The sequence below is a fragment of the Mus caroli genome, unplaced genomic scaffold (assembly GCF_978045245.1).
Source record: "Mus caroli unplaced genomic scaffold, Mus_caroli_1 scaffold_6, whole genome shotgun sequence".
Classification (NCBI taxonomy): Eukaryota; Metazoa; Chordata; class Mammalia; order Rodentia; family Muridae; genus Mus; species Mus caroli.
In genome coordinates, this window is record NW_028227261.1 from 36,618,921 (window position 1) to 36,641,345 (window position 22,425).

Sequence of the window (22,425 nt, forward strand, 5' to 3'; positions counted from 1 at the left end):
TCCCGCTCCAGCTCTCTGGATAGGATCCCACCAGCCCAGTGCCAGTGCCAAGCAGGCTGCTTCCTACATCCCACTGGACCAATGCCAGCAGCTCTCTGGGGGTGGGGTACTTCACACTCTTAAGAGCCAAAAGTGAAGGTAGCTTGTCAATCTGGAGCTTCAGGCTGAGACACACACATGTCCTGTCTCTGTCCCCATAGGCTATCTCTGTTCTTAACCCCATGCTATCCTATATGGAGGACGGAACACAAGGGCAGCAGATGAAGAGATGGTTAAAGCAAAAACTAAAGTAGAAGAGGTTAAAGGAAACTTAGAATTTTCCCGCCTGATAACATGAGATCTGTTCCTGGATCTAGCTGTTCCTGAAGTCCAGCGTTTAGCCACACCAACAGAGTGAGTCAATCTGTCTCTTCCATCCTTACAATATTTCTTCTTCACTTCTGGGAGGTCAGAAGAAATGGAAATGAGCATGTATTGAGAAAAAGACTTTGACACACCTCATACCGGTCACTCCATCTGATCCTAGAAACAAGCCTATGTGGTCACAAACAGGACACTGTGAAGAAAGGCAGGGACATTTAAGCAGGGGATTCAAAACCTGGCTTGTAATCTTATTCTGCCACACATGGGCTGTGTGATGACTGAGCTCATGTCTTCCCCTCTCTATACAGTGACATAGTGATGTCTGCCTCAAAGGCTGCTATATGGAATGCTGACACAAAACTAGTGGTAAAGTTGAACTTGACCTCAAGCCCCTGTCTGCTGGGCTGACCAGGGCAGGGCAGGGCAGGACGTGACATACTCCTCTGGGCTGTCCTTCCGAGAGGTTGTATGGTTTGCATTGCCTTCTAAAGAGTGAGTCTGAGAGCAGCTGTGCTGAGTAAATATTTTGGTTCCATCTCCTGGGGATGCTGCAGAGGGCAGTTCCATGAAAGGTGACTGGCATGGCTACTCTCCTGTTGTTTACTCTTGGCGATCCCTATAGTTCCTGGCAGGCAGCTGTGTCTGCTGCACTCTTGGGCCTCTGGGACCTGGATGCTCTGCTCTGGAGAGGCTGAGCTAGCTAGTCCCTTCACTGAGAGAGTCGGCTGGCTACAATGCATTAGGCAGTTGGAGCTGCCTGCCCCCAACTCAGTCTGCCCTCCTTAACCAACAACCCTATCCCACTAGCTCAGGGAAACTGTGACCTCCGGTACTGCAGACTACTGCTGGGAACTCTTGCAGGCCTCTAGAAGTCGTATTGTCCTGCTGGTCTTTTCAAACTGGCCTCTAGCTTCCCTGCCAGGAACAATAGCCACTGCAGTGGACACTTACACTTAGGGCTTGGGTAGGACCTCTGTCTGTCTCCCACCCTAGCAACATCTAGAGAAACCCCACCCACACAGTCTCAGCTTGGATCCAGGTTTCAAGGACCACCAAGACCCTGCAGACCCAGCATGGTGTCTGGTGAGACTGACAGCTCTCCAGCTCAGAGACATGGTCACAAAGAGTCAAGTCCACTTCACAGCCTGCATATCACGGAACTGCCTTCCCCCTCTCCACCATGTAGGGAGAGAAGGCTTCATAAGAACAGCATCTGGCCAGCATGGCAGAGGCACAGAAAAGTAGATGGGAGAGTGATGCTTCCAGGCAGGCGCTGAGATGCTGTGACATGCGACCATGGCTCAGGTGGGGAGGTGCCATGGCAGTCTCAAGGAACCGAGCTAAGAACAGTTCGTGTCAAGGCTGAGAATTTGTGATATTAGAGACTTTCAGGTGCAGACAGGGGCTAGCTGCAATGTTCTTTTCCCCAGTCTGTTCTTACTTCCCCAAAGCCACTTCCTAATTCTTCTGATACACATCTAATAATTCCAGCGGGTCTTCCCATTTCCATGCCGAAGCCTTCTGAGACCTGCTTTGTGAATGAGAACACTCAAGCTTCCAGAGGCCAAAGGGTCCCAGAGAGTGGGAGGCAGGGCCTGGGCTAGTACTCATTCAACAAGCCACAGTTGCCTCTGAGCACAGGAAAGACAGATTCCATGGCCAGAGCGAGGGAAGGGTGCTCACTGCCTTTCCTGTTTCTGAGGTGTGATTCCTTCCTGCCCTTCCCAGTGGCCCAGAGCCCAGCTGCATGGTCTGGGGAGGGGTCTGTGGCTGGGTCTGTTCATCTGTAAGGCAACAATATCTAGCTGTGGCTCCACAGGCTTTGTGCAGGTCAGGGGAATAGCTCTGCTTGCTCTGGGCTCTTAGCTTAGTGTCTGAAGGCTCACCTGAATCACTACAAGTGCATCCTGCCTTGTGCTGGGAGGATGTAGGAAACTGAGTTTCACTTGGACCAGACCTAATTTTATTACCCCAAGCCAGGTGTTCTCTATGGCTGCCTAGGCTGGCCTCTGACCACTTGTCCCCACTTCCTCGTGATCTCAGGGGCCAGGGCATCTATCTGAGCACCCAACTCACGTACTGTTCCCTAAGGATAACAACCAGTGAAGCCCTCTCTGTAAAGGTGTAGTTACATAGCTGGGCCCAAGGAACTGTTTTCATGTCTGGATCCTGCCTGGAAGATGACATGGTCCAGAACTGCCAAGTCCTTTCTGATTCACACTGGTCCCTATGATGGTCACATAGGCCATGGCAGCTGCATATAGAACTCAGTCATTTCTCAGACCAGGCCTGAGCTAGAGACACCCCTTTCTATCAAACTGCTGAGGCCTCTGGCCTCTGTCACCATTGAGCATAGGCAAGATGACAAAGGGGTCCCTCTGGTCTTAGCCACAGGTCTGACTCATCTTTCTCTCTTCCAGACTCTAACCTCAGCAGGTAACTGTGAGTGCTGCAGCAGCTGGGAAGGACAGAGGCAGAGGGGGCTGTGCTAATGGTGTGGCCAGCAGCACTCAGCCCAGCCAGGGATTCTAGCTTAGTTCTACTCGCCCAGCTGACCCCAGGTCATACTCCATATCTAACCTGCTTCTCTGTCAGCCGACCCCATGGCTGGCTTATTACCCTCGAAAGGTAGGACAGGGTAGTATGGAAGGCACAGAAACTGTGGCCCCAATTCTTATGCTGGTCAACCCCTGCTGTCCTCTCCCACACAGAGTTCAAGATACTTCCAACAGTAGGTACCAGTAGAGGTACCAGTCAGTAGGCATAAAGTCTTACTAGGCAGGCAAGACAACACCAGAGGTCTGCTCTACAAGCTGCATCTGTTGCCTGCAAAAATAAGCAGTAACAACTTTCTAAGAGGGTCAGTCTCAAGCGTACTTACTGTAGAGAAACAAAAAGCAAACAAACAAAAGCCCTCAACAATGCATGAAGTACAAATTGAAAAAAACAAGCCCCTTGTGGAAGCTTTTTTCTTTTTTTAAGTAGTCCCAGCTTCCAATTACAAAGTAGCAGTTACCACTTGCCCGGCTTGGGTTAGTGTTTTGAGTTTCCTCAATCCTCAGAGCAATCATCCTAGGAGAGATGACTAATATCTCTCCTACTTCACAGACGAAGAAACTGAGGGTCAAGGTTTGTCATACCCCAAAGCCTATGTCTTTCCCGAGAACCAAGAACTAGTCCGTATGTTTTGTCAATGGAATTTAAGAGCTGTCTCCTAGCTATCCAGGAGTGACCCACTGAGCTAGAATAGAGGTTCTCCCCGCCACCTCTGGTCTACACATGTGTACAGGGGCACACTCACCCACGCATGCTGACATGAAGGCCTGAGATAAGAGCAGGTATCTTACTCTACCATCCTCTACCTTATCTTTTGAGGCAGGATTTCTCCCTGAGCCCAGAGCTCACTGCCTCAGCTACCCGACTGTCTCTTGACTCTGGGAGCTGCCTCCCCCCCACCCCCCGCCCCCATGCCCTTAACCCTCAGCACTGTGGTGGCAGAGGTGTGCTGCTGTGCCTGGGTTTTACACATATGCTGGGGATCTAAGCTCGGGCCCTCCTGATCTCACTGCGAGCCTCTTACCCACAAAGCCATCTCCTCAACCCTAACATGTGTTTTAAGACCTGCAAGATGTGCTCACTGCCTACCTGAGCTACAGTGTTGAGCAGCTGCTTACCAAGACCAGGCCTCCTGCCCCATGTCCTGAGCAGTATATGGGCAACAGAGGGCAATGTGCCCTGTCCAGCAATTGTTCCATGGACCAGCATGGCAGCAGAAATAGGCTGTGTTCTTCCTCGTTTCCCTAGGGAGCATCCTAGTTGGATCAGAACGTGAGTCTGGTGGCTTATAGCCAGAGAAGACTGCTGAGAGAGACCTTGTATCACACTGTGTGGATTCCACTGCCTCTACCTTGCGACTGAGGTACCCGTTCTTCACTCACTCAGCAGCCCCAGTCTGTGTACCTCTCCTGGTTACATCTCAGCCCCAGCATTTTGCACATTTGCTTCCAGCTCTCTGCTGGAAATGGCATGGTCCTGCAAAGAATTATTTCTTCTTTTTCTGAAACCTTTTCACTAGATATTTCCTTCAGGTTATTACACATTCTAGGGATCCCATACCCCAACAGCAGGTCTTTAATTGGATGGCGGCCTCCCTCTCCCATATGCATACCCAGGCACCTGCAATGACATACTTCAGCACCCTGGAATGCTGAAGCCACATCTGTCCACCCCATGGGCCACCAGCAGTGCACATGCTTTGGGGTCACTATGAATTCTGTTGCCTTGAGTCTCTCAGGCTCCTGAGTCTCTCTGTGGTCCCCCTGCTGCTGTGAGAATGTCTATTTCCTCACTAAGCCACAAGCCCTTGAGTGCATGTACAATCTGATCTCTCTGTGTGTCCCTGGCACCTGAATAGGCTTGGACCTGAGTGAGCTTTAGAAGCAGGGATGGGAGTCGGGGTGGGGAGAAGGTACAGGGAAATTATAAGAAGGACCCTGGAAGCCCTTGGCAGGAGGTTTCTGAGCTTAAGAGACAGTCTTATGAACCTTCCAGGAACTCTGTGAAAGACCGTCTCCAAACTGACCCATTTATCAGAGCTGATGCCCAGAAAGTGGAGCCAACACTTCAGCGGAAGAGCTCATATAGATCCAAGTTCCCCAAGTCTCTCATCCTTGCCATGCTGTCTGGAGCTTCAGCCACAGGCTATGGAAGCTCGTTCAGTTTACCCCAGGGAGTTCATGTCCATTCCTTCTAGCAGACTCGGGGAGCCTCAGCATCTTCCAGGCCCTGGGGTCAGTGTTTAGCTTTGGAGGCACCACATAGATGTATGCCAGATTCCCATACAGAGGTACCACGGTGGAAGACAACTTAGGAAAGTAATGTGCAAGTAGATCCTGAGAGGGCTTGCTGTGGGGCCAAGCTGAAGATGGGAGAGGAGAGGAAGTGTTAGGTCAGGAGAGTGATATGCAAGGCATAGAAATATAAAATAGTACAGCCAGATGAAGAGCTGCCAAGTGAGGCGAGGCCAGCATCAGTCCAGAGAGAACAGGAGCAAGTTCATGCCCCAACCGGCTTACAAGTCCCTTGAGGTCAACTGAACCCCAGCTTGTAGGCAGGAGCTTTACGGTTAGAGCCTTTGGGACCTGTACTCTTCCTTGCTTTTCTTAGTACTACCACTCCCAGAGTACTAGGAGGCACAGTGGGTGCCACAATCCCACTCAATCAATCTCCCAGGCAATGCCCAGCCTTAGCACAAGCTTTTGAACCTTGCAGGACCTTGCAGAGATCTTGGGATGTCAGGGCCATGCAATGCAAACCACTGCAGAAATGAGTCCCCAGTGAGTCCTCAGGGAGAGGTCCTCTGAGCAGGTTTTGGAACGTTGAGTCAAAGAAACAGCTTCCCAGACTGGAGGGCAGTGGGTTTCTCAGTGGTTAGAGCACTTGCAGAGCAAGTGTGGGGATCAGAGCTGGGGTCCACAGGGCCCTGTGTACATTCTAGACAAGCATGAGGGGGGAGGAGGGGCTTCCTGGGCAAGCAGCCCACTCAGGGTATTGGCAACCTCTGGGTCCAGCTGAAAGATGCTGCCTCTCAATCAATAAGCTGGGGAGCAATCTCCACCAGTACTCCTGACATCAGTCTTGGGCCTTCTCATTGTACAAACACAAACACAGGTATGCATGCTAGCATCATAAGTGCAGCCACACAAAACCAAATATGCATGCACTCATACAAATAACACATTCACACATATGAGAAAAACATTCTCTTCGGTCTCAGTGAATGGAAGGTTTACTACAGGAGCCAAGGCTGGGTCCTTAGCAAAGGCCCTGTTGGATATGGTTTTGCTACAGGACCGCATGTGCCCTGAGAAGCTGGCCAGGTCTTCACCAGACCTAAAATGCCCTAAAAACGAAGCACCAAGAGACAAGGGAGGGGAAGACAGAAGAGGCTCAGGATATCACTGCCACTCTCCAGGTCCCCCCAACACACACACACACTCATGGTGACAGTCAGGCCCTGCATAAGAGTGCTCCTGTGGAGCCTGGTGACCATCAAGCCACTCACTGGGTGACCAGTGAGTAAGTGGCTCTTTGTTGTAAACTCTCTCCCAGAGAGCACTGTCCCTGGAAAATCCTTTCAGGTGACCTCCTAGAGATCCAGCAGCCAGCTGGCTTGACCTAGGTGAAAACTAGGCCCTGAGAAGGAGAAGCCACTGGCCTGGGGTCACGAGGTGAAGTGAGGACAGAGATGTGGGGGACCCAGGTCTCCCTGCTCGCTGCTTCACCACTTTGGCTTCCTGAAGGTGACTCGGCTTGACAGCTAGCACAGGAAGGAAACGGAAAGGGAAGCCCGGCCTGCTAGACTCCAGGTCACCAGTCAGTCAGTGCAAAGCCACCAACCACCTTGGCTATGTGGCTCTGTCTGGCGTCTGTGACCTTCTGCTCCAAGGCCACATGCTCTAGTGGCTTCCTCCAGGGTCAGCTCGCGTGGTCTGTCCGGGACCCCCCTGCTGAATGTGCTTCTCCCCTCAGGGGTGGAGTCAGGAGCCAGCCTAGATGACACGAGGTGCGATGACCTCACACCACTGCTGGCCGTGGGAACTCTACGGACTCACCCAGACTCAGTTTCTTTTCCCTATAACTTGAGGTAAGAGACCCGTTTGTAGGATCACAGCTTGCTCCTATCTGGGGACTGCCTCTTGGGCTCCTTCACCTAGATAGCTCCATGCCTCCCCTAAGCGCACGGTCACAACCCTGCGGAGCAGACATCATCATTCTCATAACACTGATGCGGACCCTGTGGTGCAGAGAGATGAGAGCACTCAGTGCCTGGCTGGGGAAGGCAGGATTCGAACCTGGCTCCATACGAATCCAGAGCTTGAGTGATCTTCATCTGCCCTGCCAGCTTCATGCTGTCCCCTCTCCCTGGACTCCCATCCTGCCTCTGCCACTTAACAGGATGATATAGGGAGGCTCTGAGCCCAGCCCGCATCCCCATGTCCTTCCCAGATAGCAGGGAAGCCATTATCCCCTAACAGGAGAAATATAGGGCTGTGCTCTGCAGCCACACCTGACTGACTGTGCTCAGGCTGTCAGGGAGCCTCCAGTTAGGGATGCAGGAGGAGCAGAGCCTGTTAAGAGCATCTTCCTTCACCACCACAGGTCTGTGAGAGCAGAGAGGAGGAGGGCTGCAGACAGCACGTGTCTGTGCTTGCTTACCTCCTTCTTCCACCTCATTATCTCCTCTGTGGAGGGAGGGAGGAAGGCCTGGCCCCCAAGACAGGGATCAATGGTCATCAGTCACATCCCAGCCAGAGGGGTAAAGGGCAGGGATCCTTGTGACAGTTCACCACATGGGCCAAGCTGGCTTAATGTCTCAGGTAGAAAAGCCCCTTCCCTCTCCAGGTGTTTACCTCACCAGCAGCACGTTCTGCACCGCAGCCCAGCGTTCTACCTTGGATTCTTTAGGGAGCAAGATGAGCAAGGAAAAAAAGGGAGTCCACTTGGACAAAGTTGATTGACACCTGTTTTCCTGGTTGAGTTGTGGGGTCCTCAGAGGCACAGTGTTGGCAAGCCTCCCCTGTAACCTGAGGGTAGCATGGCACTTGCTTTATCTGTCCTCACAGACAGGGCATTCATCAGGACTGGATGTAGCAGTGGGTGTTAGCAGACTCTACTCCAAGCCAGTGCCTGGCCCTATACAGAAGCCGCAGTGAGACCTCCTGGACTTATTTCTGGGTTATAGGTCACATTTTCAAGTATGAGGTTAGCAATTATTTCAGAAAGCGAGCAAGGCCTGGGTCTAGTTCAACCCTAGAGCATGTGTTTAGCCTGTGTGATGCTCTAGGATCCCAGAAAAGGGGAGCAGGTGAAGGGAGGGGTCTGTCTGAAATCTCAGCATCTGCTTTGCTCCTTTTATTTTTCTCCATGATGCATGAGACATCACATCTGGACACAGCCGGGGAGGGAGAGCTTGCTATTTGCTTTTAACAATGGCAATTTCAGAGCTTCCCAAGTGGTTCAGAGGACCCAGGAAATGCTCCAGTTGATGGACTCTCTGCTTCTTTACTCACTGGAAGGAGAATAACTCTCACCCCTGTGCAGTTGTTACAAGATCAATATGAAGTACAACAGTATGTGTATACAAAGGCAGAGAGCAATGTCTTCACCTTACAGATGCCCATTCAGTATCTGATGTGGATGCAGGCACCGTCTAGGTACCGGGCGCAGTCCATGGACACTGGTGTGCTAGATGGAGCTCAGAGCTATCCAGAAAGGAGAAGCAGAGAAAGGGAATGGTGGGGTGGTGGTGATAGGAGGCATTACCACTGGAGAAGGGGTCATTTGAGATCTGAAGGAAGCAAGGAGCTGAACCGTGGACATGTGTTTCCTGGCATAGGAAGCAGAGAACACAAGTGCTCTGAGGACAGAGTTTCGGAAACTGCTTGAGACCGGAGGATATGGGGCATGAGCAGCCACTGGTGACCATCTCCCTGGAGCCATGATGACATTTATATGATTCTGACTCACTTGGGAGATAGGAAGCCAGTAGGGACTGACACATCCCAACTTTTGTGGCTGATGGGCAGACTTCAGTGGGCCCCTTGTTGCACCCACCCCTGCCAGCCCCCTTTGCTCAGATCTCTCCCAGCTTTTTAAATAGGTTCTCCATTTTCTGCCAAGTACGGTCTGGATAGAGGCCTCACAGGGAGATTGTGGCTTGGGACAGGGAAAGAGAGCAGTCTCATGTCAGGGATAAAGCACACACTTAGCTGCATAGGGATGCTGGGGGCATGGCAGAGTCCCCACGCTAGTTTGTCCTCTGAGGCAGCTTAGCACAGAACCTCATTCGGCACTCCCTCCCTGCCTCTCTAAACCACGTGAAGTCATTTGTTTTACAATCCAACAAGTCCCAACTCACAGTGGTTTGTAACCTTTTTTTTTTTAGGTCACCCGCTCCTTGGAGAGTCTGGCAAACTCTGAGCTTTGCACCCCAAGGAGTGAGCAGGGGAAACACACTCATTTTTCTTAGAATTTCCAAGTTTCACAAAGAAGATGACATTGTCTCTGGCAGCAGTGTCCCAGCCTTGGCTCCAGCTGCATGGAGAGCAAACAAGAGCTCAGGGAGCAGCAAGCAGCCAACAGAACAGAAAGATTCAGGGAGCAGGCGGCCTTTGGGGGCTGAAGCAGGTCTGAGGATTGCAGTATACAGATGTCCCCACCCCACCCCTGGCATCTTTTTCTAATGTTCCTGTCCCAGCCCTCTGCATGGCTGTCCTCTCAGAGTATCATTGTGGGAGTCCCTTTCTTTCTCGGGTGCCCTACCTAGGCAGAGCAGAGAGTTTTCTGGGTGACAATGGCGAAGCAGAATGAAGTAGAAGTCAGAAGTTGGACATAGCAAACAGTAGACCTTCTCAGCCCAGGCTTCCCACCACCTCTTTCATTAACTTATTGATGCTTTTGCTCTTTCCATCCAAAAACGGTGGCATGGACCCTCAGCTCATAAGAGTCCTGCCTCTCATCCTGAAGCTCCCCTGCCACTCTGTTTCCTTCCAGCTATTTTTGTATGACACGGAATCATTGGAATGACCTGGGTGGGGAACATCCACCTCAACACACTTTGTCCCCAGAGAGCTTGACACAGCTGAGTCTCTGCTGCCCCAGTGATCTGGGGCTGACCACATGTAAGGCCCGTCCTGAGGCTTCCTTGGTGGAACTGTTCTTCCCCTAACCCCCCAGCTGGAATGCCTAGGTGACCTCAAGCCCCTAGGGTTAAGTTGTGTCCTGTGTTCATTCCCTTTATTTAATGATGCTTCTCTTTGACTCTACAGGGTCTCAGCTCTAACATGAGTGGAAGAACATCAAGGGAAACTGAGGAATGGTGTAGAGGTTGTATCTTAAGACCTGGAACATTTGGGGTTGAGACATGGGTGGGTAAGGTCACCAGATGGGAAACCTCCCATGTGTTGCCATAGCAATGGTGACATTCAGTTCGTTTGTGAGAATAATCCCCAAGAGGGAGCATGCTCCAAAGGGTGGGAGAAGGTTGGAACCACTGGCAGCTTCTGACACTGTCCTCGTACTCCTGGCTTCTCCCTGGTTTCCGTGGCCCACTATTAGGTGTGGGCTTCTGAGTAGAAGCTGCTTAAAATAGTCACCTGGATATTTCAAGAAGCTGTTGAATATGCATGAAGCTATTTCAGAAAAGATGTCCCTGGCCGGGCCAAACCCAACCCCATGCTTTCCCCTGGAAGCGTGAGAAGCTGAAGGGCCCTTTCTAAGTCTCTTCCATTGGGTGGGGACCTCAGAAGCCACAGGAACACCACCCAGGCACATGTTGGTCTTACAGCTGTCAGCTGCCTCGGATCCTGTGGTCACAGAGGCCTCCAGCCAGGCAGCCCTGCACCCAGAGCCCTGGGAGATTCTGCCACTCCGGCACCTAGTTTGCTCTAATTTAGTCTGCTTAGCTTTGGGGAGCATGCAGAGCCTCTGTCACTTCTTTTGGCTCATTGTATCCATCAACACACTTTTCCTGATAGATTATGTGTGCAAAGTATAAGGGGGGTGTGTGTGTTACAAAGACACCTCCCACAGAATCATGGGGTGAGCAAGTGACTAGAGATATAAAGTCCACAGAGGTTCAGGAAAAAGGGGGTCGGCATTCAGGGGAGCATGAGGAAGGCTCAGTGTGGCTGGGCTGAGCTGCCCAGGCAGACAGTGAGCTGCAGGCTGTGAGGAAGAAAAGGGAGCCACTGAATGCTATGTATTGACACTCCTGAGTCCTCGGATTTTCCTGGGTTTCCCCTTCTATGGCCCCCCCAGTACCTGGTGTGTTCTTGACATCCTTGACCCAGGCTGGGGATGTCTAACACAGTAGCTTCTCATACCCTCCTGGGCTTCTCAGGAGCTCAGGGCCAGGCTAGGGACTGCACAGGTATTTCTCAAGTGTTCAACAGAAATCTTGGATTCTGTATCCAGGACCGGCCCAGGTTCAGATGTAGACTGCTGGTGATAGCCTGTGACCTTGTGTACACACTGTGCCTGACATCTTTTCATCCTATTTTCTCTCCCCCATAATAGGGATGATAATCCAACCTGTCTCAAGAAGTTTTGGGTAAGAATGTGTAGAAAGCTGCAGAGTGTGGTGGTAAATGCCTTTAGGGCCAGCTACTTGGGGGGCAGAGACCAAGAATTTAAAGCCAGACTGGGCAACATAATCAAACATAATTAGAAATAAGTAAATGAATACATAAATGGCTTAGAAGTCTGTGGCATATTATAAGAAATATGGAAAAATGCCTTCTTGAAAAAAAAAAAACCCAACACATTTATGAGCTTTGATTTTTGTCTTGAGAACTGAATGCCATCAATGACAAGGTTCTTCCCAAAATAAAAATAGCTTTGCTGCTTTGACTGTTGTGTCAAAAGTGTCCACTATAAAAAGTTCAAGTGGAACAAGGAAGGACAGAGCCCTGGCTCTCAGATAATTGCCATACACTGGTCATCTGCCAAGGTCTGAATGTTTGGGTCCCTCCAAGTGCTTATGCTGCACTAGGGAGATGACCCGGTGGGAAGGGCACTTGCCACCAGGCCTAATGAACTGAGTTTAGTTCCTAGGATTCACATGGCAGAAAAGGAGACTCCTGGAAGTTGTCTTCTGACCAGCACATGTATACCAAAACATGCGTTTATTTGAATGTGTGCACAAGTGAGCACACACACACACACACACACACACACACACACACACACACACACACAAAGTAAATATGTTTAAAAACACTTATGTTGAAATTTCCTCACAGATCATGGCAGGGGCTGAAGTCTCTGAGGGTTGATTGGGTCCTGGGGTGGAGCTCCTGAGTCAGATTGGCATCTTTATGACAGGTGAAAGGAGCCCCTTCCTCTGTCCATGAGCCAGACAGTCTGCCTTTAACCTTAGACTCCCAGGCTGAAGAGTCGTGAGTGACATATTTCTGTCGTTACAGCAGCCTAAATGGTGAACGATCCTCTCCAAATCCAGGTGACCCCCACTCACAGAGTCATATTTACTAACTGACCTACTCCATGCTTACTTAATCATCACCTGTAAAAACACAGGGCAGAAACAGCCTTGAGTCCCCTGACTTGCATGGTCCCTGACTTGCATGGTCCCCTATGAGGTGAACCAGGGGATGTTCTACTTTCCTGTCTCAGTTCCTCTTCTTGCAAAACATGTAGAGATATTTCCTCTGTACTTTGGTGCCCCTTTGGTGGTTTTACTTTCTGGAATGGTCCTCGGAGGTGTCGTGGACGTGCTGCTGACTGTCCCTGAGCACAAAGCCCTGTTCAATGCCTTCTGGAGGAAATACACGTTAGGTTTACTCTCTCAGGCCAGAGCTGCATGTCTGGATCTAGTCAACGAATTCAGGGACTGTGAAGGGGTCTTTGAACAGAAGTATATGTAACGCACGATGTTTGGAACTGAGTCAGCCTAACACGGGGCTTTGCCTTTATTAACTGACCAAAAAACAAGTGACCAAAAGCTTTGCTCCCACTGAAGTTCTATTATAGAAATGTTTAGTTTTTGCTATTTCCGTGTTTGTGGGGACATTATAGACACAAGTACTGTGAATCACAAAAATTGACTATCTTTCTGAATGTACAGACTCACATTTTTCTGTGAGTTGGGATATACCTCTCCTGTTCTTGACCCCTTTTATATTTGTGCTAATAGAGTAAAGTATCTGTCCCTGTCCTACGTTCAAATTTGCCCCCATTTCTTCAGTTATCAGCCAATATCTCCCTAGTGATGAACAGTTTGGTTGCTTCCCCTTATGCTAGTCACTATTCAAACACTACAATTCTTATTGGCAACAAAATAACACATTATTCAGCACTTACCCTGGGCCATCTATTAAGAGTTCTGTAAATATTCTTGTTTAAGCTTTGTAGGAAGGCTGTGTTATTTATGATGCTCATTTTACAGATGGGGATCCTGATGCTTAGAGATGTTAAATAATTTTTCTAGGGATACATGGCCTAAACCCAGGTTCTATTGACTTTATGTTTCACGTTCGTAACCAATATCTTCTGCTATTTCTTTCCACACATGCTTGCACACACATAAGGCTGGGGGCTCAGTCATTTCCCTAAGGTGCCTCAGAAGTGGGCTGCTGAGCTAAAGGCAGGCACATTTTGAATGGGTTGGTGCATAGGGTTCGGTCTCCCCTCCATGGGGTGCGCATCCATCACAGTGTGCCTGCACAATGCTCATGCGTTTCCGTCTCCTGCTGCTCATCTCCCTAAGGACTCTCAGTCTTTGACGTCCCTCTCCATCCCCCAGATAGTTCACCCCTGTGGTGAGTATCTTTTGCTCTCAGTTCATCTTTGGGAATGGCTTGCTTTTATCCTCACCTATTTTTCTGCCAGCAGCTTGTCTTTGCCTCTTTGACAGGGATCTTTGCACAGGAGGAGGGCATCGACCCTTCAGTCCTGAAACAGGAGCTCAAATCATTCTCAGAGTTATCATCCTTTAACCTTGGTGACTGAGTTTTAAACTCTCTCACAACTTCTGCATTTGGTTTTAAACTTAAATCAGCTGCATGTCTTCCTTACTAGTATTATTTTGGTATCCTCATGTTGTTTCTAATCACTTGGACTGAAGTTTATTCCTTCCCCTCTACAAAAAAAAAAAAAAAAAACAAAAAAAAAACCTCGCTCTAGTTGGGAGTCACCAGCTTTTTCAGGCTGGAAGGTTCCAGTTCACACTTCTCCATGCTGTGCCTCCAGGCACACTGGTATCTAGTTCCAGGCTCCCTGATCCTTAGGTCATGTGTTTGTTTACTTTACTTTTTGTTGTTGTTGTTGTTTCGTTTTTGTTTTTTTTTTTGAGACAGGGTTTCTCTGTGTAGCCCTGGCTGTCCTGGAACTCACTTTGTAGACCAGGCTGGCCTCGAACTCAGAAATCCTCCTGCCTTTCTGCCTCCCAAGTGCTGGGATCAAAGGCATGTGCCACCACTGCCCGGCATGTTTGTTTACTTACTGTGATGGTTTGTCAGTGTCTGGCTCAGGGAGTGGCACTATTAGGAAGGGTGGCCTCATTGGAGTAGGTGTGGCCTTGTTGGAGTAGCTTTGTTACTGTGGGCATGGGCTTTAAGACCCTTGCCCTAGCTGAATGGAAGCCAGTCTTCTAGTGCCCTTCAGACGAAGATGTAGAACTCTCAGCTCCTCCTGCACCATGCCTGCCTGGATGCTACCAGGATGATCCCACCTTCTGAACCTGGAAGCCAGTCCCAGTTAAATGTTGTCCTTATAAGAGTTGCCTTGGTTATGGTGTCTGGTCACAGCAGTAAAATTTAACTAAGACACTAACCAACTTCAAAATTCTCTAGGCTGTCCATCTATATTCATTTCCCCAGATGTGCTTGTTATATAAAAACTCCTGTTGGATTTTGATAGAGATACTTAAAGACCAACTTAGAATCCTTCCATAGGCCTATCATAGGCTATTCTTTGCTTTTCTTTCTTTGGACAATGGGGTCTTTTCTCTGCTTTTGAACTTGCACACTGGAAGCCAACTTCTTGGTGAAATCTTTTCCAACCAACCTGCAGGCAGTGATAGCTCCCTCCCTCAGGAGTCCACCTCTGGGTCACTGCTCCTTATTCAACCCAAATCACTGCTATTCTTAGATGCCGAGCTCCTCTAGGAAAGGGTTCCTGTGGCCTGTTTGTGCATGTTTGCTGTACCCGACAGGGGTCAGGGCTCTGAAGATATGTATAGAGTAAATAGGTGGATGAGAAATAAGTGAACACATACAAGGAAAACCTCCCCCTGAACAGCTGATTGGATGAAGAAATGAACTTATCACACATGTCCACCTTTTCATGGGATTATATTACAAAAGGTTTGCTCTCAGTTGCATCTCTCAGAACAAGCCAGAAGAAAGAAGATTCGCAGTTAGACTGCATGCATGGGCAGCATGCCTCAACAGCTGTCTCCAGAGAACACCACTCTCACTAAGCTTTCAGGATACTTCTTAGGAGTGTTCTCCAAATGCTGGAAGGCCTCAGAAGAACACAGTTGACTTTCACTGTGTGCCTAACTCCTCATGACCATGATGTACAACAACCAGGGGCTGGGATTTCTAGTCCCAATTTGTAAACCAGGAAACCGAGGCTGGAGCCCTCAGCCACTGAACAGTAGGAAGCAGGAGGATTTCAAAGGACAGCAGCCAGGGAGTCAGAGGATGAAAGGGTACTGCAGCCAGGGGTCGGTGTGGAGCACAGGTCCTGTTCTCACTCAGTGGAGATTGTCCTGAGAAAATGTCCCCAGAGCAGCTGTGATGCTGTTATGCATTGTTCCTAAGGAGCCTCAGACTTGGGTCAAAGAGCCACTGTCATGGGGGCCTGGAGACATCTTACACAGGCTACATTGTCATTATGGGACTGGAGTAGGGATGGGAGGTGTGCTCTCCATAAGCCCCGTCCCCACAGCCTACCCAGGGTCAGGGTTTCTGATGCAACCCCGTCCTGGAAGTGTAGCAGGCAGCCCTTCCATACTCGGCTGGCAGCTGTGGGGCAGGTTTCATGTGATTCCCAACCTGGGCTAAAGCTTGGGTTCTCATGATGAACCATGGGTTTTATTTCTTGTATTGGTGTGGGCTCTGGAATATGGAGGCAAATATCCTATGGTTTTTCCCCGTTATGACCAAGAGGTGGACAATGAGGAAAGTTCTCCACCTTTCCTTAGGGTCATGGTACCAGCTAAGTGTTTGGTGATCCCAGGCTCTGCTATGTTCACAGGTGGACTGTGGATATCAGGCTAAAGCTCTTATTCACATGGACAAGGAAGATTCAGTCAGATTTCAAGCAAGAATCTACCATAACTACCCTTTTTGCCTTAGAAATAGACTGGAAGAATGGCAGGGTTGTCAGAGTTCTTGCCCAATAAGCACAAAGCCCTGGTTTGATTCCCAGTATTTCATAAAGGTATATGCCTGCAATCCTCTGGACAGATGGAAACAGGAAGATCAGACGTTCAAGCTCATCCTTGGCTACGTTATGAGTTTCCAGTCAGCCTGGGATATAGAAGATTGTCTAGAACAGTGGTTCTCAACTTGTCAAATGCTGCAACCCTTTAATACAGTTCCTTATGTATATTATGGTGACCCCCAACCATAGCATTATTTTTATTGCTACTTTATACCATAATTTTGCTACCATTATGAGTCCTAATGTGAATATCTGATATGCAGGATATTGGATATGTGACCCCTATAAAAAGGTTATTTGACACCCCCTCCCAAAGGGGTTACAACCCATAGGTTGAGAACTGCTGGTCTAGGAAGAAATGGAGAGGGGGAAGGAGTGAAGAGAGGAGGGAGGACACCCTGTGATACAGACTTGTGATCACAGCACACAGGAAGGCTGAGGCTGGGGCATCCTGGTTCAAAGTAGCTGGTTTTACTATGTCACAAACAAACAAACACACAAACAAATAGACAAACCAGAAACCCAAAAGGAAGAAAGGAGAATAGAAAGGGAGTGAGGAGTGATTTAAAGTGTCCCCACTCTGGATGAACTATACCAAATAGAAGGAAAGAGATCCAGCTGACTCTATCCCGATCAGACTGAGTGTGGCTGCAATCAGGCTGGGCCACTTACCTACAGGGCTCTGTAGAGGGGAAAGCCTGGAAGTGTGAGAGCCACCCTTACTACACTCAAGTCCCCACTACTGACTTACTGCCTCACTCCAAGTAAAGTGATTCCTCTCTCAGTCTCTGCTCCCTCATCTTCAAAAAGTAAACTCTACTGCTGAATGAATACACATCAGCAGGACATAGGACAAGCAGGGCACCGAATGACACTGTCCCTTTGTACAAACCCGACAAAATGTTGAGATGCAGCTCTAAAAGGCTCTGCTTGTACACACACACACACACACACACACACACACACACACACACACACCACACACATACACACACACCACAACTCATACACAAGGTCAGTTCAGACATGCTGCATGCTGCATCCCCAGATTTTTCTCAGGACATCTCTCTGAGTTGTTTCTGTTCAAACCAGAGCCCCCGGTTGTGTTTGTACAGCCGCCTCCCCATGTGTGCTGGGTGGGCCTCCTGCCCTCCGTGCAGTCTGCTGGCCATGAACGCAAACAACAGCCCCTTCCTGGTGGGAGAAGGAACAGGGAGCTGGCTTGTTCTCCGAGAGCAGAGGGCTGGCTGGTGAGGAGAAACATTTTGAGGTGGGACACTTCTTCCTGCGCTACTGGCAGCTGTCTACATAAGGCGTCCATTATATGCAGGCCTCAAGGGCAGCAGGCCCCAGAAGCCAAGCTAAAATTAGTGTCTACTGTGTGTCTGCCAGAGACATGGAACATCCGAAGGTTAGTTGCCTCCAACCAGCCACCAAGGCAGAAGGGGGAGCCACACAGCCATGGCATCTGGTTCTCCTGGACAGAGGGACAGACAGCCCTGCCCAGTGGTCTGACTCAGAAGCTCAACCTGGTTCAAAAACAGAATACAGACTCTAGTCTACACACACACACACACACACACACACACACACACACACACACACACTTTTTAAATGTGTCTATATACAGTGGGAAAGAAGGTGGGAGATGCCAGGCCAGTGGTACAAGGCTATAATTAAAAACACTGTAGAATCTGAGGCAGGATGATCAAAAGTTTGAGTATGCCTGGGCTACTTCAAGGACATCAAGACCCTGCCTCAAACCAAAAATCAAAAATGATTGGTGCTATAACTCCGTGATCGGGCCCTTGCCTAGCATGTGTGAGGCCCTGAGCTCAGTCATATGTAATAGAGGGAAAAGTCACTAAAACCACTAGGGTGGACATAGTAGCACATACCTTTCACTCTTGCACTCAGGAGGCAGAGGCAGGTTCTATGAGTTCAAGGCCAACCAGGGTTACATTGAAAGGTCCTAGAAAAAAAACGAGGAGGAAGATGGGGAGGAGGACAAAGAGGAAGAGAAAGCAAGAAAGAAGGAAAGCAGAGGAAAGAACCTGGAGAGGTGGGTAAACGAGCCTTTTCTGTCGTTTCCAATTTTCTCTATAAATATGTGCTACTTTGAAACCAGAATGGGACACATCAGGAGGGGTCTAAACTGCATGTTTTTGTTAAATCTACAAATGATGAGCTGTGTCTGTCTCCAGGACCTAGCACATGTGTGGGTTTAATTCAGAGATCTGTGCCCCTTGCTTTGTGGGGAAATGGGGGCTGCAAGCCCCTGAGCCTGGTGCTGTGGTGGCTCCCCAACCCCACCCCGTTCATTTCCACAAGTGCTTCTTATTCCTGCTCTGTGAAGCTGGAAGTGGCTGACCTGCCAAGGATGCACAGCTAGGAAGCCACAGAGCCTAAGCCCAGCCCTGGCTTTCAATGGACAGCCCAAGCATCGTGGAGGAGGAAGGCTCTTGGCAAAAGCACAATGAAGAAAAAGTCTCACCTCCACCAATGTCCTAATCATCCAGAAACAACACACTAGCTTAGAAAACGCTTTCCCTCCCTCCTTCCTTCTCTTTTCTTTCCTCCTTTCCCCCTTCCCTATCTGTCTCCTCCCCCCCCCCGCCCCTTTCTCTCCTTCTTCCCCTCTCTCCTCATCTAGCCCAGGACTTGAAGTCACAGTGGACTCAGTCTTGCACCACTGGCTCTCCTCCTCCATCCCTAGTGCTGAAATAATTATAGGCATGAGCCCCTTGCTGGGAGAGAAGCTGGTTTTGAATGGTCTCTCTTCCCTTTCAGGTGGGGCCCTGGGATCTGGCATGGGATGTTTGCAGGAAGAAGTGACAAGCACTGATGTGGGGCACAGAGGGCTGGAAGGGGGGCTGGTGGCAGGAGAGGGTTGGTGGAGTGGTTTCCACTTACACACCCCCTTATCCAGCCTTCTCAGTCTCTCAGGACTCTATGAAGTATATCCACATAAAGACCTTAGACAGCATCTGCCGCACGGCTGCTTCTCAGCATTCTCCAGCTATAACCATCCCTGTGGTGACCACTGGCTCGTGTTGTCTCCTTAGGGCATCCACCCTATCTTGGACCTCTGTGCAATATTCCCATTGCACGGAGCACACAGGGCTCCAGCCCCACATGAATCTTTCCATGTGCTTGGCGCAAACACAGTAACATCTCCAGGCCTCTTAAGTCTGAGGGCAGTCTAGGCCCCAGGAGCTCTCCAGCCTTTTACTCCTAAGGCTGTCCTGCTATCCTCAGCTTGGAGTCCAGCCCCATCCTCTTAATCTGCAGGCCCTGGCCCGGCTGTGACTCTCTAGATGACATCTGAGCCGGTAGTCTGGGAATGCCTCTCTGTGACAGAAGTCATACTGGGCAGGTCACCAGAACTGCCAGTTAACAATGCCCCAGTGCGTGGGAGGGTTCCCACAGCTTGGGATTTCATGTATCTGAATGCATTGCACAGTCTACTGCCTGGGCAGCCCACTGCTCCGTCCCACAAAACCCTCTGTACTGCTACTCCATACATCCCTCCAGCGCCAACCCACACACCTTCCTTTCTTCCTTCCTTCCTTCCTTCCTTCCTTCCTTCCTTCCTTCCTTCCTTCCTTCCTTCCTTCCTTCTTCAAGCCTTCTCCCTGCCCTAAGGCGCACACTGTGGCCTTTCTTCAGTGCCTGCCTGCTTTCTCCTGGGTGCCAGGCTTCTTTCTCACAGTGCAGTCTCTCCTCTGTTTACCCAGCATCTTATTATTGCCTGGCTTCTAGTGTCCACTGGTACCAAGGTTGGGGTTCTGATGAGTGCATTTTGCCAAGGAAAGTCTAGATCATTGCATCGCTTCCTGTTCAGATGCACGTGCCCATGGCTCATGATTCCTTGGAACTGAACCTCACAGGTCTTTCCAGTTACTTGGCCCATGGCAGGGGCATGAACCAGGCAAGGAGCTCATCATGTGAGCATCAGCCCCGTGATGGTTCCTGCACCTAACATTCATACCATAATTTGTTTGATTCTGGAATCATCTATGAGGCAGGTGATCAGAGACTTGGGAGACTCAGTTGGCTCTGACTACCCTGCTCCCCATGGGAGGACAAAGTTGGGAGCAGATTTTTTTTTTTATCCCAGAGCCTTCTCTCTCTTCTCAACAATAGGATGGCAGCTGGGACAGCGTCTGCCAAGTGAGGAAATGAAAGCTTCAAGATGTGAGGTATCACTCAGTGCACCGGGGCCACACAGGGCAGGGGAGGGGAACAGGGAGGAAGGCAGGGACTAAATATCTGAGTACTGAGCCCTTAAAAGAAGCCCAGAGGGCCAGCAGAAAGAATGGAAATATACAACCTCAGAAAGTGGGAGGGTGGGGAACCCTCTAGACAGTACCAGAGACATGGGAGATGAGAGACTCTCAGGACTCAATGGAAGTGACCTTAGACACAATGCCCGACAGCAGGGAGAGGGAACTCAAAGTAGATAGACAGGGCGTCAAGAGGAAGGATGGTGGTGCCAACCCACAGTCAAAATCTCTGACCCAGAAGTGTTCTTGTCTAAAAGAACTACAGGGACAAAAATGGAGAAGAGACTTTGGGAAAGGTGGTACAGTGAACAGCCCAATTGGGGATCCACCTCTTGGGGAGACACCAAGGCCTGACACTATTACTGATGCTATCACGTGCTTACAGACAGAAGCCTAGCATGGCTGCCCTCTGAGAGGCCCAACCAGTAGTTGACTGATTTGTTCAATGCACAGCACAGAGAACAGAGTCCAGCATGCAACAAGAGATATCAAGGTGAGCGGCCATGAGAGGAAAGGCCTGGGGCTGCTGATTATCTGAGCCTCTCTTCAAGTATGATCCGAGAGAAAGGACCTAGAGTCTTCTGCCAATTCTGCTAAGCAAGCTCACACATACTGTGTGCATCCAGCCCTGGACAGGCTTTCTGCAGCTGCAAGGCCAGCAGAACAATGTAGGAGCATGAGCCCCAGGACATAGCTTTGGTACTATCCTATTCCTCCTGGGCCTGGGCCAGATGGATCCTGGACTGCTCACTCACTGAGTCTACTGCTGAGCTCTGCCGAGGTGTGCTGTGTCTATGCTGAGCTGAAGGCAGTCTCAGTCAGAATGGGCTTCCTAGCTCTCCTCCCAGGACACTTTCCTCATCACACACAGATAGCAACAGAAATGTTAATAATGACGCCACCTAGACATTTGGGTGGGGCTGTTTTAAAGTCACACATCTAGTAGCCTCCTACCTATAAACATGGCCCAGGGCTTTTGAACCAAGTCTGTGCTGTGCATGTGCAGGAGAGATCAGGGAGAACTCACCTATAAGGAGCAGGCTGTGATGTCATGGTGGAGCTAGGCCAGAGATTCTGAAAGCTTCAAGGCTGTGTCAGAGGGAGGCCTGTTGAGAACAGAGAAGTAGATCAAACTTTAAAACGTGCATCCAAAGCAAACTTTGGCTATGGGCTCTTCCTCACACAGTCACTTTAGAGACAAGACTGTATTCCCTGGGCAGAGGACACAGCCTTAGCACCCTCTCAAAATGGAGGGTCTCCTTCCTTCTTCCCAGACCTGAAGCTAATCCCAGGCCTGACTTCTGTCTGTGGATTTCTCAAGGTTATGTTCTCCCTGGGAAAATACTCCCTCATGGCTCCTCGAGCACTCATCATTGAAAATTTTCTTTTCCCCATCATCCATCCATCCATCCATCCATCCATCCATCCATCATTCCATCCATCCATCATTCCATCCATCCACAAGAGCATCTAATGGCTTTTAACACATAGTTAGTCACTGATACTGGGTTTCAGAGAAATGAAGACCAGTAAGGAAGGCAGATGGAGCCTCAGGTCCAAAACCTCAGGCTTCTGTAGAGTGGGGCCTCCTTCTTCCACATGATCACCATGCCTGCCAAAGCACATGTACAGGACAGTGACTGCTGCTTCTGTTGTCAGCACATAGACCCACCTTCCTTGAAGTTACTTTCAAAGCTCCCCCTATTGGTGACCAAGAGCTTAGCATCTCATTGCAAAACAGCAACACGAGCCTTTGCAATTAACTCCTATTTGGGCAAGCACAGCATCACCAAACGGATCTGAA

At 49.7% G+C, this 22,425-nt stretch overlaps 1 protein-coding gene across 1 annotated transcript in view; it reads right to left on the reverse strand.

Annotated features, from left to right (window-relative positions):
• The window catches only part of Hivep3 (HIVEP zinc finger 3), a 314,456-nt gene that overhangs the window by 111,563 nt on the left and 180,468 nt on the right, over positions 1 to 22,425 (reverse strand). The window contains exon 2 of the mRNA XM_021160203.3: positions 21,649 to 21,727. The gene's annotated coding sequence lies outside the window, so the exon portion shown is untranslated. The remainder of the gene's footprint in view (positions 1 to 21,648; positions 21,728 to 22,425) is intronic.